The sequence below is a fragment of the Sminthopsis crassicaudata genome, chromosome 1, assembly GCF_048593235.1.
Source record: "Sminthopsis crassicaudata isolate SCR6 chromosome 1, ASM4859323v1, whole genome shotgun sequence".
Classification (NCBI taxonomy): Eukaryota; Metazoa; Chordata; class Mammalia; order Dasyuromorphia; family Dasyuridae; genus Sminthopsis; species Sminthopsis crassicaudata.
Window position 1 is genome coordinate 57,867,765 of NC_133617.1, and position 15,848 is coordinate 57,883,612.

Here is a 15,848-nt window from a genome sequence, read left to right on the forward strand (position 1 = left end):
AACAAAGGACAAACAACCACTACTTCTAACTCCCTGGAGACTTTAAAGAATTGGTGGCTCAATAAAAATCAGCAGTGTGATATCATAGCAAGAATCTAATATAATTTTCAACTGCATTAAGGGGAAAATGGTGGACATTCAGGAATGAAAAAGATATAGATATTATTTAATTAATTAAATATGTGTCAGACACAGACAATAGCTATTGATGGTTGTACACCTGGATTATTAGATCCAGTATAGACCCTCTATTTTATAAGAACAAGGAAGGAGATGGAAAGGTCCCAGTGGAAGTCAATCAGGATGATAAAGGGATAAGGTAAAGAAATTAAGTTTGTTTATTCAGAGGAAGAAAAGACTTGGGAGTTAGGGGATAGGTATGTGACAGTGAGCTTTCAGTATCTAAAGGATTGGTATGGAGAAGAAATATAAGATTTGTTCTATTTAGGTCCAGAAGGCAGATGTAGCAGCTATGAATTTCAGAGAGGCCGATTTAGGAAAAATCTGCCTGATAAACTAAGACTATTTACCTGGGCAGGTAGTTGCTTCTCCCTTTGTGAAGTCTTCAAGCAAAGAGAGATTACATGATGACTTGTTAGGTGTCTGGGGGATAGAATTTGGAGCAAATGCCCTCTGAAGTGCTTTTCAGTCTCAGTTGTTGCTTAAGCAACAACAATAGCACTTATATAGCATTTTAAGGTTTGCACTACAAAAATAATTTAATTTGATCTTCACAACAGCTCTGAGAGTTGAGTGTTATCCCCATTTTAAAGGCAAGGAAATAGAGGGGGTTTTGTTGTTTTTAAGTGAGGGTCACACAGTTAAGAAATATCCAAAGCTAGATTTGAACTCAGTTTTTTTCTGACTCAGGCCCCCTATACTACCTAGTGTACCACCTGGGGTCAAACCCACTAGATAGACTTTATCTAAGTTACTTCACCTCTGCCTGCCTCAGGTTCCTCAACTGTAAAATGAGGCTAATTATAGAATCTGCCTCTCAAGGTTTTTTCCGAAGACCAAATGAAATAATCTTTATAAAGCACTTGACAAAGTATCTGGTATATAGTCATAACTTAATAAATGCATGTTTCCTTTTCTTCCTTCCCTCCAACTCTTGAGATTCTAGGATCTAGAGAGAAACTAATTAGTCTAGCAGTTTCCAAACTTTTTGAATCACATCCCTATCAGTAAAAAGGTTTTGAGCATGCATCCCTGATATATCTAGATTTTGCCTGCTTCATGTTTTATATCATATCACTATTCTCATAATATATGGTATAGAACTTGCACAAAAATAGAAATTTCAAAAGGATGGGTTAAAGATAATACTTGATCCTAAAATGCATCGGAAACCAGAAGAAGGGAATAAAATGGTCAAGCAAATGCTTTAGAAAATCATCTTGGAGGCAGCTAGGAGGGGCAGGAAATAGAGCACAGATCTTTAAATCAAAAAGTTCAAGTCTAGTTTCAGACACATATTGGTGGTGTGATCCTGGACAAGTTAATTAACCTCAGTTGCCTACCAAAAAAATCAACTTGGTAGCTCAATTGAGGATTGAATTGAGACAAGACTTACATCAAGAAGGATTTATTTAGCATTTATTATGTGCCTGGCACCTCACTGAGTTGTGGGGATAAAAAGGCCAGGAAGAACATTTAACATAAGGATTCTTTTTGTGTGTGTCATGGATCTCCTAAGAAATTCTTTGGGTCTTGTTTTTAAATACCTTAAATAAAATACAGAGAATTGCCAAGGAAAGCAATTGCATTGAAATGAAATTGTTGGGACAGCTAGATGGTACAGTGGGTGGAATACCAGTTCTGCCGTCAGGCTAGGTCTGAGTTCAAATGTAGACCCTGGTACTTGCTAGCTTTGTGACCCGGATGGATTCTCCCCAAAATGAAATTGTCAAAATATTTTAAAAAACTAGTTCAACAACAGCAGGTTAAGAATCCCTGGTTTTAGTGGGTTGTTGCAATAGTGTAGGTGAGAGGTGATCAGGGTGGTGATTTGTATAAGGAGGCAGATGAGACTAAAGGAGAGAGTCATTAGGGAGAAAGAAAAGACAATATTTGGCAACTGCCTGGATGTGGGATAGGAGAGAACGAGAAGCCAAGGATGACAAAGTTGCAGGCATTGGTGACTGGGTGCATCGGGACAGTAACAGGGAGATTTGGAAGAGGGTTGAACATTCTAGGAAGTGGAATGCGGTGAAATCTTCCAGTTATCCAAACCCTTGCACCGGCTCGCTCTTCTCCTTGGAAACAATCTGTCCCACCTCAAAAGAAAAGGAGGGAGGCAGGGCGGCTCTTAGTCACCAGTTACTGCTGGGGAAAGCAAAACCTGCCCTTCAAGTGGGTGCCTGCTGCAGGCCTGACAGGATCTGGGGAAAGGGGTGGGGATTTTCCCAGGGGCCTAGGTACTCCTATTGCTACTATGGCTTTGATGGAAGGGGTTAGCTTATAGCTATCCTCAGGGGCTTATATAGCACCAGGATGGGGAAGGAAGTTGGGAACAGTCACTAAACCAGATATATTAAGTGCTTAAATTGCTGGGGACTCAAAAGAGAAAAGAAAAGGAGTTCCTGCTTTCATGGAGTTTATAGTCTAATGGAGGAGACAATACATAAACAACTATGAACCAACTATCTCCCTTTCTCCCTCCTTCCTTTTCTCTCTCTGTCTTCCTCCCTCTCTCCCCCTCCTCTTTTCTTCCCTCCCTCTCTCTTAGTCTTCCTGCCTCCCTCCTTCCCTTCCCCCCTTTCTCCCTCCCTCTCTTCCCTTTCCCTCCCTCCCTCCTTTCCTTCCTCTCTCTCTCTGTCTCTCTCTCTCAAGTTGGAACAGGAAAGGATTGGGTCCTAATACATGAGATGTGGAGGGACTGATTTTTATCCAGAGTAAGACCGGTTTTTTTTTTTTTTTTTGGGGGGGGGGGAGAGAGTTGATTCTCACTTCGGTGAGATTCAACACTTCTTTCCACTGTCCAATTGATGACACACTCTCCCCCATGATTCCCTGCTCCTCATCCCACTTTGAGACATCCTGGACATGGAGTTGGAAAAATATAGGCTCAAATTCCACCTCTCTCTGCTTGTTTCTTCATCTGTGAAATGGGGATATTATCACCGATTTTCCAGGGTTATGGTGAAGATTAAATGAAATATATCTGTAAAGTATCTTGCAAACATTAGATATGATTATTGTTCTGATTATCGCTGTTTCTCTCCTGGTGTTGGGTCTCTACCAGCCTGTAGCATCGGCCTGCAGAAAGGGCGCAGGGTAATGCTCTACATCTCCCAGTCACAGCTGTTCTCCCCTGGTCCCTGAGGAGGAGAAGGAAGTGGGGCTGGGAAGAGGTGACAGAGATCGGTCTTCCTGGGCCACGCTTTCCCAATTCCCCCTGCCCCTCCCCCTCCCAGTTGGTTGCCAGAGAACAATCGCCCCTCTTTCCCCCTCCCCCTCCCAGAGCCCAGCCTTTCTGAGGAGAGGCTCTGGCCTCCACAGCCCTGGGGCGGCCCAGGTTGAAGGTCATCTCCCTGCCCTTTTCTCATTCAAATCAGGTCCCTCCCAGGGGAGGCTGTGGCCTAGAGCCAGCACGGGAGAGACTGCGGAGCTGGGGGACAAATGAGAGATAGGAAAGAGATAGAGATGGGGACTGAGACTGAGATTGGGGAGAGATCTCGATCTGAGATGAAGACCTGGTGACTATTGGAGGAAGGGAAAGATATAGGAACATGGAGAGTCTGGGAAACTCCAGGCCAATCCACAGAGCAAGACAGACTACCATTAGAGCCCAGGAGACTGAAGGATTTAGAGATCTGAGGTCTCTTAGTCTAGGAGTGTCACCCTCAAATAGAAAACAGGGTCACTGGACTATATATAAAAATCCCTATCTATCTCATGTTGACTTAGAAAAATCACATATTAACATTAACTATGTGTTTTATGGTATTTTTATTTCTTTTGTTAATTAAATGTTTCACAATCACATTTATTCTGGTGTTGGATGTTGTGGGTCAGAAACCTTTGATCTAGTCCAAACCTGTCATTTTACAGATGGGGAAACTAAGGCCCAGAGAGATTAAATGACTTTAATAATGATCTGAATCGAGAAGGCAAAGATGCAAACTCAAATCCCCTGATTCTAAAAACAATCTTCGGCCATTTTTTTAGAAGAGAGGATTGGATAGAATTGGAGCATCCTATGAGTAAGAGGGAATCTCATTGCTCCTTTCTACAGAAGCAAAAACTGAGGCCCAGAAACTAGCAGTGCTGCTTGGTAGATTATTTTGGGACTGTATCTATCCTTCCCTTGGACTGTTTGAGTTGCCAGCCCATTCCTGGACTATGTGCCAGTTACCACAGCTCTCCTCACTGAATTCCTGGAATCTTAGAAAAAGCAAACCTTGAGGGGAAACTCAGATCCTTATTCAACTTTTTACAGAAGCCCTGAGTGAGAAAAGAAAGAACCTTTGGCCGGGTCACAGTGGGAGTCAAGGGGCAAAAGTAAGACTACTGCCCAGATTTCCAGACTCTGGAGTCAATGTTCACATCACACATTTGCCCTGTCCAAGGCCTCTACTCCCTGGATGACGCCCTGCCTCTCCAACCTGGAGAGGCCCCTTGCAGCTCCATGAGGAGGCCTTCCCTTTTTCTTGATCTATTCAACCAGGGATCTGAGCTAGCAACAGGCCACTTTCCCACGATGAAAAGGGGTCCCTGGAGAAGGGTGGAGGCCCACCAGGCCCAGCAGGGACTAGGGATTAGTGACCACAGGTGTCCTTATAATGGGGTTGGGGGGGAGCAATGAGAGGCCCTTAAACCCCAGCTCAGTAATCCAAGCTCCAGTCTTTGTTTCCCTGATGGGAAGAGCCCAGGTGCGCTTCACCTGTACAGGTGTGAATGGCCAGAAGAAGGGCCTGCTAGGGGTGGCACATTCATGCTGGGATCCCTCTCCTCTCTCAAGCCCACACTCTCGCTCCCCAAATCAAGAATTTGGGGAGGAGAGAATGGATTTTCCATCTCATGCACATGATTTTAAAATATCTATTTTTTTCTTTTTCAATTAACCAGTATAATTTTTCTTCCCATTTCCCTGCTCCACAATTGAAAAAAAGAAAATCTGAGCCTTTGAAGAGAGATGTATCATCAATTAAAGCAAACCCCTCCATCAGCCTGTGTAAAACTGTATTTCTCATTCTGCACCCTGGGTCCATCAGCTCTCTGTTAGGAGTGGGTCATCTGGAATCAATTTTGGATCACTGCATTACTCAGACTTCTTAAGTTTTTCTTTTTCTTTTTCTTATTGTAATAAGTTTATTTCTAATACACATTGCTTTATGACATATCCCTGGGAGAGAAAAATCAGAGCAAAAGGGAAAAATCATGGGAGAGATAAAAAAAAGCAGAAAAAAAGAAGTAGACATTGCATGTGTGATTTACATTCAGTCTCCTTAGTTCTTTTTCTGGATGCAGATGGCATTTTCTGTCCAAAGTCTATTGAAATTCCTTTGGATCACTGAACCACTGGGAAGTACCAAGCCTTTCATAGATGATCATCTCACATTCTTGCTATTATTATATACAATGTATTCCTGGTTCTGCTTGTTTTGCTCAGCATCAGTTTATGTAAATATTTCTAGATCTTTCTATAATCACCTTGTTGATCTTTTTTTTAAATGCAACATTAATGTTCATTGTTCAGCTATTGCCCAATTGATAGGCATCCACTCCTTTTCCAATTCTTTGCTACCACAAAAAAAGCTGCTACAAACATCTTTGCACATGTGGGTCCTTTTTTCTCCAGGATACAGACCCAATAATGACACTGCTGGATCAAAAGGAATGCACAGTCTTTGAGCGTAGTTCCAGATTGCTCTCCAGAATGGTTGGATCATTTCACAACTCCACCAATAATGTAGTAGTTTCCCACTTTTCCCACATCCCCTCCAACATTTGTCATTATCTTTTCCTGTCATCTTAGCCAATCTGAGAGGTATGAGGTGGTACCTTAGAACTGTTTTAATTTGCATTATTCTTTTTTGGTTGTTTTTTTTTTACAAAGATTTTCTTTACAATGTGGTTATGATAAATATATTTAACATGGTATATAATTTAGAAAATACGGACTCAGAGCCCTCTTCTCTAACCATTAGAGCACACTGCCATTTGCTCTTGAAATTACTTGAATCATTTACCTACCTGTCTCCAGTGCGGAGAAAGCTTTAAGTCAAGAATATTTTGTATTTGTCTTTTATGCCTGTACCTATTATTCCTTGCACATAGTAGATACTCAGAGAATGTTTATTTAATGAAACTGAAGTCAGTTAAAGCTATCAGAGCCACAGTATTTTCTGGAACTCAATTTAATATAATAGGCTTCCTTTATAATTCAATGTATTTTACTTTATGCACTCCTAAACAGACTCTGAGAAGGAAGTCTTCTCAGACTGATTATCAAAGGGGTCCTGGACACAAACAAGGTGAAGAGTCCCTGATCTGGTGATCATTAACTCGCCTTCCAGAGTCAGCTCAGTGATGCTCAAGCACACAGCAGCCATCAGGCTTCCGTTCCACACCATGCTACTGACACTGCCCTCTCCAAGGTTACCAGGGATCACTTAACAACTAAACCCGATGCCCTTTTCTCAGTCCTCCTCCTTCTTAACCTCCAGGCAGCTTTTGACACTGGAGACCACTCCTCTCTCCCCTCCTCCCAGAGCCTCTGCTTTCTCTGCTTTGGGAATGCTCCTTCTCAGGCTTCTTCTTCTCCCTCCCATTAAAGTTTTTTTTTTTTTTTCCATCTTCCAAGCTTTGTCACTTGCTTCCTTTTCTTTTTTTTCTAATCTTTCTTGTAATTGAATCGGTTCCAATGAATTCCATAAGCATCTCTACCCAGATGACTTCCCCATCCCCCTTTGCCTCCCCAAAATTAATAACCAACTCCAACGGTCCTCCATTACTGACTGTCTGTGAATATCTCCAATATAGGCATTGCCTACTCAGCAGACCCAAAATGGAAATCATTATATTCTCCCTCTCTTTCCCTCCCCAGAAGACTCCAGCCAGCAACCCTATCCTTCCTCCAAATTTCCCTGTTTCCCAAAAATCCACACCATCCTTCATCCTTCTGTTTATGAAGGTTCACAAACTGAATTATTCCAACTCTTCTCTCCTCCTTACCCTCCACAATCTTGTAGATTTTTCCTCTATACTTTTTCACTTCTTTTTCTCCTTTTATAGGGTTACCAACCTCTCTTTTATCACTTTTCACACTGTGGTAAAGTAGATAGAATATTGTATTTGAAATCAGAAAGTCTCATCTTTGTGGGTTCAAATTTGGCCTCAAATACTTATTAGCTATATAGGCAAGTCACTTACTCCTATTTATCTCAGTTTCCCCATCTGTCAAATAAGCTAGAGAAGGATGACATGGCAAACCATTAGCTGTGTGACCCTGGGCAGTCACTTAATCTTATTTGCCTCAGTTTCCTCAGTAACCTACTGGACAAGGAAATAGCAATCACTCCAATGTCTTTGCCAAGAAAACACCAAACAGGGCCACAGAGCCAGAAATGACTAAACAAACACAATGACTGTGGAAAGCTATTTATCCTCCCTTGGCCTTAGTTTAATCATTTGCAAAATTGGATGTGTTGTTTAGGTAGTTCCTGATTTCCGGAATGCTGTTTCCTCTCTTGGAATCCCTTGGAATCCTTTGAGGGATCTATAAAGTCCCTTAAAACTCTAAATCTATATCCTATGTCACTTTCCTCAAAAATTCTCCATGGTTCTCTATTAGAATAAAAGACAAAGTCCTCAGTCCATTGAGTAAAGTCCTTTGGGAGCCAGCTAGATGGTTCAATGGATGGAGCTTGGAGTAAAGACTTGCATTCAAATCTAGCCTTGGATATTTACTAACTGTGCAACACTAATTGCCTCTGGGGGGAAAAAAAAAAAACCCGAAGAAAAGTTCTTTACCATGTAACTCTTTTTGATTTATTTCACGGTAATTCCTTCATATACCTTGAAAAACTGGTCTACTTGCAGTTTCCCAAACCTGACCTTTCACCTCTCATCTATCTACCTTTGTGCCTCTCACCTGGAGAGCACACCCTTTCCAACTTCTTAGAATCTCTAACTTCCTTTAAGGCTAAGGTGTACTATTTAAGGGGAAATATTTCCAGTACTTCTATCCTATTTAAATTATCTTTTATTAACTTATGTGCTTACTCACCTTATTCCTCTGTAAAATGTAAACTCCTTGAGGGGAGGGACTATTTTTTTTTCTTTTTTTGTCTTTTTATCCACTGGATACATTACCTTATACAAAGTTACAGTGATTGTTGAATCGCTGAAGAATTCAGAGAGTATCTAGTCTCGCCTTGTATCTGAGTAAGTATTTACAAGCATTTTTGTCAAGTGGACATCTAACCTCAGCCTAAGGTCTCCAGGGGTTGGAGAGGTCAATACTCTGTTAAGCTGTTCCCTGGAGGGGACAGAAAGGTGTGGATTGGAGGGCTCTGGGACCTGAAAAAGAGTTTAGATGCTAAGGCAGAAGTCCAGGTAGGGTATTTGTACCAAGGTCAAGTACAGTAGGGAAGCAAGAAGGTCCCGGAGGGGAACTGCCTTCTCACTAATTAGAGCCAATGAATGGGAGAAGGGACCATTTTCCCACGATGGATCTTCCTTTTTAATACAAGCCACGCCAGCTGAGCCTTTCTCAGCTTTGGGAATGGAAGGAGAAAAGAGGGAGAGGGTGGTATCTGAAATTTTCCTGAATTTCTGTCCCATCTACAACTCCCCGGGGTGTCTAGTCAGCTGGGTGACTTGAGTTTTCAGGGCCTGAGGGTTCTGGTTGGGTTCTTCATCCTGTCACCTGGTGGAATCCCTTGGTCCTCCAGAGCCACTCTTACCGCTTCTAGGGTGTGGATGAGTAACTGGGGGAGGGGGCTCTATAAGGACTGAATAGGTCTTTGGAAAGGGAATCTTGGATTGGACATCTGAGCTGACATTCTAATTCCAGCTCTGACACTGACTAGCTAGTTTTATGATCTTAGGTATGTCATTTTCTTATTGTGAGTCTTAATTTGGCCAACTAAAGTTAAATGGTCTCTTTGTAGCTCTGGTATTCTATGTTCTGAGGGTCTTCCTAGCCCTGACATCCTGGGTTCTAAGGACCCTCCTGGTTCTGATATCCTGGGCTCTAAGGGCCCTCCTAGTCCTAACACTATTTTCACAAGTCATTCTCTGTTCTGATACCCTGTGTTCTAAGATCTCTCCCGGCCCTGACAAATTTCAAAAGGATCTCTCTCAGCTTTAATACTGAGTCTGTGGGCTCAGGAGTCCCTTGGGGGCGGGGCTAGAGTGTGGGTCACTTCCCCCGCATGGGCTGAGGGAATGAGAAAGATCTGGCTGGCAGTTCTCACAGGCCTGGGCCCTAAAAACAGCCAGATGGGCCTGGCAGGCGCCTTTGTCCCAGCCTCCTCCCCACCCCCAGCCCCCAGGCCGCACTGCCTAGCCCACAAGGTCAAATGTTAACTCAAGTCCCCCCCCTTCTTCTTCCTGGGGCCCAAAAGTCGAGGGTGCTTAGTGGGGAGCCTGAAGGGCGGGCGGGGCCATTGGTCAGGCAGGGCCATTGGTCAGGCTGGGAAGAGGCCCAGGATGGGGAGGGAGGCCCTGAGACACTCCTTGCCCTCTTCCCCTCCCCCAGAGCAGCAGGAATGTGGTGAGGTGGGGGGTGAAGGGGGGGTGAAGTCCCCTCCCGCTTGAAGAATGACCAGAATCTGGCCCTCAGCCACAGATTCTGGTTAAACAGGCCCCTTCTGAGACCTGGGTTTCTCTCCTTCCCTCTCCCTCCCCCCCCACTCCATTTCTTCCTCAGGGCCTTTCCTTATGCTAGGTCAGGGTAAGGATAGCCTGTGATGGAGGACTAGCTCCCATCCTTCACTGAAGTTCCCGAACCATCTTATCCTATTCCCAGTTCTTCAACTCCTCACCGAGCCCCCAGCTCCTCACCGAGCCCCCATTCCAAGTTACAGCTCCCTCTGGAGCCACATTTCCCATCACCCCTTACCTCCTTCCTTTCCCTCTTGTCTTTAGGAGTTAGGTTTGTCCCAGGAGGTGGAGAATCAAGGAGCAGAGAACAGAGCAGAGCCGGCAGGGGTGGGCTGGGGAGGGGGAGGTTACTTAACAGGAGAATATTGAAGGTGGTTGAGTGGGAAGGCCTTTTGCGGAGATGTGAGATCTGGCCTAAGCAAAAAGTGCCAAACAACCCCGATGGCCCTGAACCATCCCCTCAAGCTCCTGCTTCCTTTGAAGGACTTGGGGAGGTGTGTGTTGGGAGGGGGCTCTGGGAGAAAGAATGGGGGAGTATAATTTGAGGGGGATATTCTAAAAGGAGGATTTTGTGGGGGTGGGGGTGATTCTGAGGGAATTCTTAGCAGGCATTTGGGGATGAGGGATGATTCAACATTCACTGACTTGGCAGGGACCTTAGAGGCCATCCTATTTCAACCTTTGTCTGAATAGGTGAGCCAGAACCAGGCCTAGGATGAAGAGAGGAGATGGGGCTCCTCCCTTCCTTCCCCGAACACTGTTGGAGAATGGGCACACAGATCAGAGACATTCTCCATTCTTCAGCGTTGCTCAGGCTGAAATGGAATCCTCCCATCCCTGGGCAGTCTTTGGGAGGAAGAGAGGGACAGGATGTGTTGAATGTGCTTGGGGGGTGGGGAGGGCAATGAGGGAGAATTAGAGAGGCACTGACCCTAAGTGCCTCAGGCTACATGGAGTGGGGCACATTTAAAGCAGTGAGCAGTCTACCAGAACTCCCAGAATCACCTAATGAGGTACAGAGTGTCCCTTCAATGGAGGCCCAAGGCTTTACATAGATCCTCCTATTTCTCCCCCTCTCCTTTAGGGGCCTTCCTGGCTCCAAGTCTCAGTTTTTTCAATTCAACAAACACATTAAGAGCCCAAGAAACGGCACTGGACCGGGGCCTGGCACTGCAAAGGAAAAACAATCCTGCCCTCAGAGAGCTTATATTCTCCCAGAAAGTGCCTGGGTCCTCCTCCCACCCTGCATTTCTTTCAGCACAGCCTTGCTACAGCTGTACCTAGCTTTAACCAGATGTGGTTCTATTCACTCCCCAGGTTCCCTGAAGACTTATTGTGTGCTTCAAGGATGGCAGAAGACTTTCTTCACCATAATCCTGAGTTCAAAATGTTGCCATCCCCATTTTACAGATGGGAAACAGGTTCAGAGAGGTGACTTGCCCAATGGGTCCATAGTAATGTAGCCTTGGGATCAGCACCCAAATCTCTTTCTGGTTCAATATCCCTTTTTCCTCTGGAAAGTGATTGTTTCCTCTTCCTTTTTTTTTTTTTTTTTTTTTTTTTTTTGCATTCACTTTGCTTAACACAGTGCCTGATAATAACAAATGCTTACTGTTTGGTGAATCCTGTCCTCTTTTGATTCTCTTCCTGCCCCCGATTTAGCCAAGCAGGGGCTAGGATCCTTTCCTGGGAGCTAAAGCCAGAATTTTGACTTCATATTCCTCCCTTACCCACTTCCTTCAACCCCAACCCAAGAGATGGGAAAGGATAGTTAAGGAATTGGAAAGGGGGATGTTTTTGCCTTCTCTCTCCCTTGGTAGGTTAGAAATTTCCTGAACATCACAAGATTTGAGGTCATGCTGGAATATTCTTCAAATCCCTTTCCCCCGCTGAGGAGCACTTTTTGGAGAGAAAGTCTTTGCTTAGTAGCTCACCTAAGTCCCTTTTGCTCAGGCTCAATGACTTGTGTAGTAAACCCTAATTCTTGGATAGGTCAGAAAGGAAGGTCAGACCATCCCCTGGCTAATCCAAGGAGGTTGTGTATTAGGAGGCTAAGGACTAAGACTTCCAGTTATAAATTACCTTACTTAAACCTCTTTTTTCCTGGGTGTAATGAAACTTGTACTCTCTGTCTAGCCATAGGGTTGTATTCAGAAAAGCACTTTGCAAACCTTTTGGAGCTATAGAAATAAACATCACTATAAAGAAATATCAAGGGATAGCTAGATGGTACAGTGAAGAGAGTATCAGCCATGAAGTCCAGAGGAGCTGAGACCAAATCCTACCTCAGATACTTAACGTACTAGCTGTGTGACCCTAGGCAAGTCACTTAACCCCAACTGCCTCACACATACAAAAAGAAAGAGAGAGATAAAAAAAAAGAAAGAGAGAGAAAAAGAAAGAAAGGAAGGAAGGAAGGAAGGAAGGAAGGAAGGAAGGAAGGAAGGAAGGAAGGAAGGAAGGAAGGAAGGAAGGAAGGAAGGAAGGAAGGAAGGAAGGAAGGAAGAAAAGAAAGAAAGATGTTGCCAGTTGAAAGGAATTTCTCTGGCAGGAAGTTTGGAAAAGAAGTGCTTTGCTAATGTGATTTGAAGGGAGAGGAAATCAAGGAGGACACAAAAGGCTGGAAGTGGACGAAGGCAGGTTTGTGAAATCAATCATTTTGCTAAGAACCTCTTCCTGTCAGTGACCAATGAGAGGTATCCTGGTACAGGGGAAAGGGCACACACACACACACACACACATAGGATTTAGTGCCAGAGGACTGAGATTTGAATCTTCCCTGTCTCTAATTGCCTGTGTGAACCTTGGGCCTCAGTTTCTACATTTGCAAACTGGGTGGGGTGGAGGTTGAATTAGATAGCCTCTCAACTTCCTTCCTGTTCTAAAGATTGTTATGATCCTACTCTCTTTCCTCTATCTCTGATAAAGGCAAAGCCATTTCCAGGCAGACTTGTGGTAAGTGGGGATGTATGGGAAAGATCAATTTATTAATACCGAAGAGGCCCTCCTTTCCTCCTTTCCCCATCTCCAGCTCTGGTCCATTTGAGTTTGATTCCCTAGTTAATCTTTAATGTCAGTACTCTAGCCCAGGCCAGCAGGGCAAGACTGCCAGACAGACAGAGCCCAGTAGGCTGGCAGGCCTAATGGCCAGGCTCACCCATCTGAATCCCAAAAGGAGTTTCAATACTTATTAACCCAAGGAAACCTTTCATCCAGACCTCCCTCTGATTGGAGCTGCTCCTCCCCCCCCCTCCTTCTCTTTCCTCTTTGGCCCAGTCCCACTGCTCTTGGGTTCAATGCATCCATTTTAACTTCCATTTTAACTTAAAGAGTTTTTCTCTGGGAGATACCATAGCTTTGGAGTCAAAGCAGAATGTCTAATCTTGAAGGGATCTTAGGATAGAGCTGGGATAGGCCTTAGAATATAGAATAATGGGGCTGGATATAAAATGTCAGAGCTGGGAGGGTCACAGAATGACAATACTGGGAAGTATATTGCAATATAGAATATCAGAGCTTTGGGGTGAAGAGATATTGGAACACAGAATGTCAGTGCAGAGAAGGTCCTTAGGAATGATCATATGGGCGTGCTTGTAGATCAGAGAATGAAAGAACTGAAAGGAACCTTAGAACCAAAGATGTGTAGGGCAGGGAGGGGCTTTAGAACCTAGGATGTGCCGAGCAGGGAGGGAGCTCTAAGATACATTTTTTTTTTTTTTTTTTTTTTTTTTTTTTTTTTTTTTTTGGTATCATTGGGTCCCTTTTTGGCAATCTGGTGAAGCCTATGAACCCTTCTCAGAATAATGTTTTTAAATGTGTAAAATATATACAATGACAAAAATCCCTTCTTACATTGAAATACAATTACAAAATATTTGGAAAAACAAAATCTATGGACTCCAGATTAAAAATACCTAATCTAGTCTGATCCCCCTCATGATGAGAAAACTTGAGATCCATGGATGGGAAATGAGATGCCCAAAATGATAAAAGTAGTCAGTCATTGGTAAAAGACACAGGACTAGGGGGAAAAACAAAAACAAAAACAAAACAAAACAAACAAAACAAAACAAACTTAAAGCAAGTTTCATGTCATGAATTCAGTTGCCCCTGTTGCCTTTGGATAGGTATTATAAGGATGACATTAGAGAGTGGGGGTGTCCGGTAAGAATAGGGTTAAGGTGAAGGAAGGCAGGACAAACCTGATGCAGACCTTCCAGAGCTGTTGAGAACTGGTGTTCTTAGCTTGGAATCATAGGGAAAGATGAAGGGCGACATCCCTTCGAATCCCCAGTCTCCCCCTTTAATTAATGCACATCTCCGTCCCCTTCTTTCCTCTCCTCTTCCACAATTTAGGACGTGCATTTGATTCCTAGGAGAATTAGGGATGATTCTCGAATAATTCAGACAAATGGAAAACTGCTGAGGGTCAGACTTCCAAGGTGGGCCCGGGGAATTTGTAATTCCCTTTTTCTATTGACCAAGGCCGGCCTGCCTTCCGTGCTTCAGCAAAGAAAATAAAGAGGTGGGGACCGGGAAGGGGGGGGTGGGGGGTAAAAGGCAGATCTCAACTTTGGCCCCCTTCCTTGTCCGGGCAGGCCCCGGGGAGGCCAGAGCAGGACGGATGGGAGGGAACCGTTTGCTCTTTGGTCTGGCCTCTTGCCCTACAGAACCCAGGGTTCTGCGGGGGCCATGATGGGAAGGGGGCACTCGGGTCACTGCACATGGTGGGGAGGTGGAGGTGTGGGCGTGCTCCGTAGGCCGTAAGTGGGGTTGAGTCCCTCGACTGTGCGGGGGGGCCCCGGAGGGGGAGCGGACGTTTTGCAGCTCGGTGCAGCGCCTGCGTGCTCCGGCCAGGTCCTCTCCCCTTCTCAACTCCCCCACCTCTAGGCGGGGAGGAGGTGGGGTGAGGGAGGTGCTGTGGAACGTAACGAGGGAAATACCGGGGCTGTGGGCGCAGCTTCTGGACGTGCGTTTTCCCCCCGACGAGCGGAAGCTAACGAAGGGGGGGATCGATGCCCCGAGCCCCCATTTGTGCCATGTAGCCCCAGTTAATAAAGAAGCATCCGCCTATCTCCCCCCTCCATCCCTGGGGCTAAGAGGCTAAGTGGCGGCTGCAGCACTGGGCACTGGAGAGAAGGACGACCTGGGGATCTGGAGACTGAGGGCGGGGGCGGGGGGGGGGGGGGCAACAGCAGGGGCTGCAGTGCAGTGGCGAAGGGGTTAAGGTTTTGCAGCCTCTCGCGCCCTGGGGGGAGGGTCAGGCCTGAGCAGGCACATTCCTCCTCCCTCCCTCCCTCCTCCTCCTCCTCCTCCTCTCTTCTTCCTCCTTCTCTCCCCCCCCCCCCCACTCGTGCCCGGGCCGGGCGCGCGCTCTCTGACACCCATGTCCTTATAAGGGCGGCCGTCGCCCGGGCAACCGTCCTTCTCTCTCCCTCTTTCTGTCTCTCTCTCTCTCTCTCTCTTTCTCCCCCCCCCCCCAGTCCCCCCTCCTCTTCCGAATGGAACGTTGTGTGTCAAACCGGCCGCAGCGCGAGAGCTCCGAGGAGCAGCAGCGGCGGCGGCGGCGGCGGCGGCAGCAGGCTTAACAGCCCGGGCGGCGGTGGCCGCTCCAGGAGCTGAGCCGCGCCGGCTGCAGCCCGGTGCAGACCCTCGGGCCGAGGACTGCGGCTGGGGCAGCTCGGGCTGCCGCGGTGAGGGCCGGCCCTGCGGAGGGCGGGGGCCGAGGCCGGACCCAGGCCGCTGAGCGCCACTCTCGACTGCCCCTCCCTTAGCGGAGCCGGAGCCCGGCGGAGGCGGAGGCAGGAGGAGGAGGCGGAGGCGGAGGAAGAGGAGGAGGAGGAGGGAGGGGCGCCCGCCTGCTCGCCTGCCGGGGCTCGGGAACTTGCAGCGCCTCAAGTTGCAGCCAAACTTTCCTTGTCGCCGAGCTCGGGCACCGGAGGAGGCGGAGGCGCCGCGGAGGCCCGGCCCCGCTAAGTTTGCCCCCGGCGCGGAGAGGAGCGGAGAGCGCC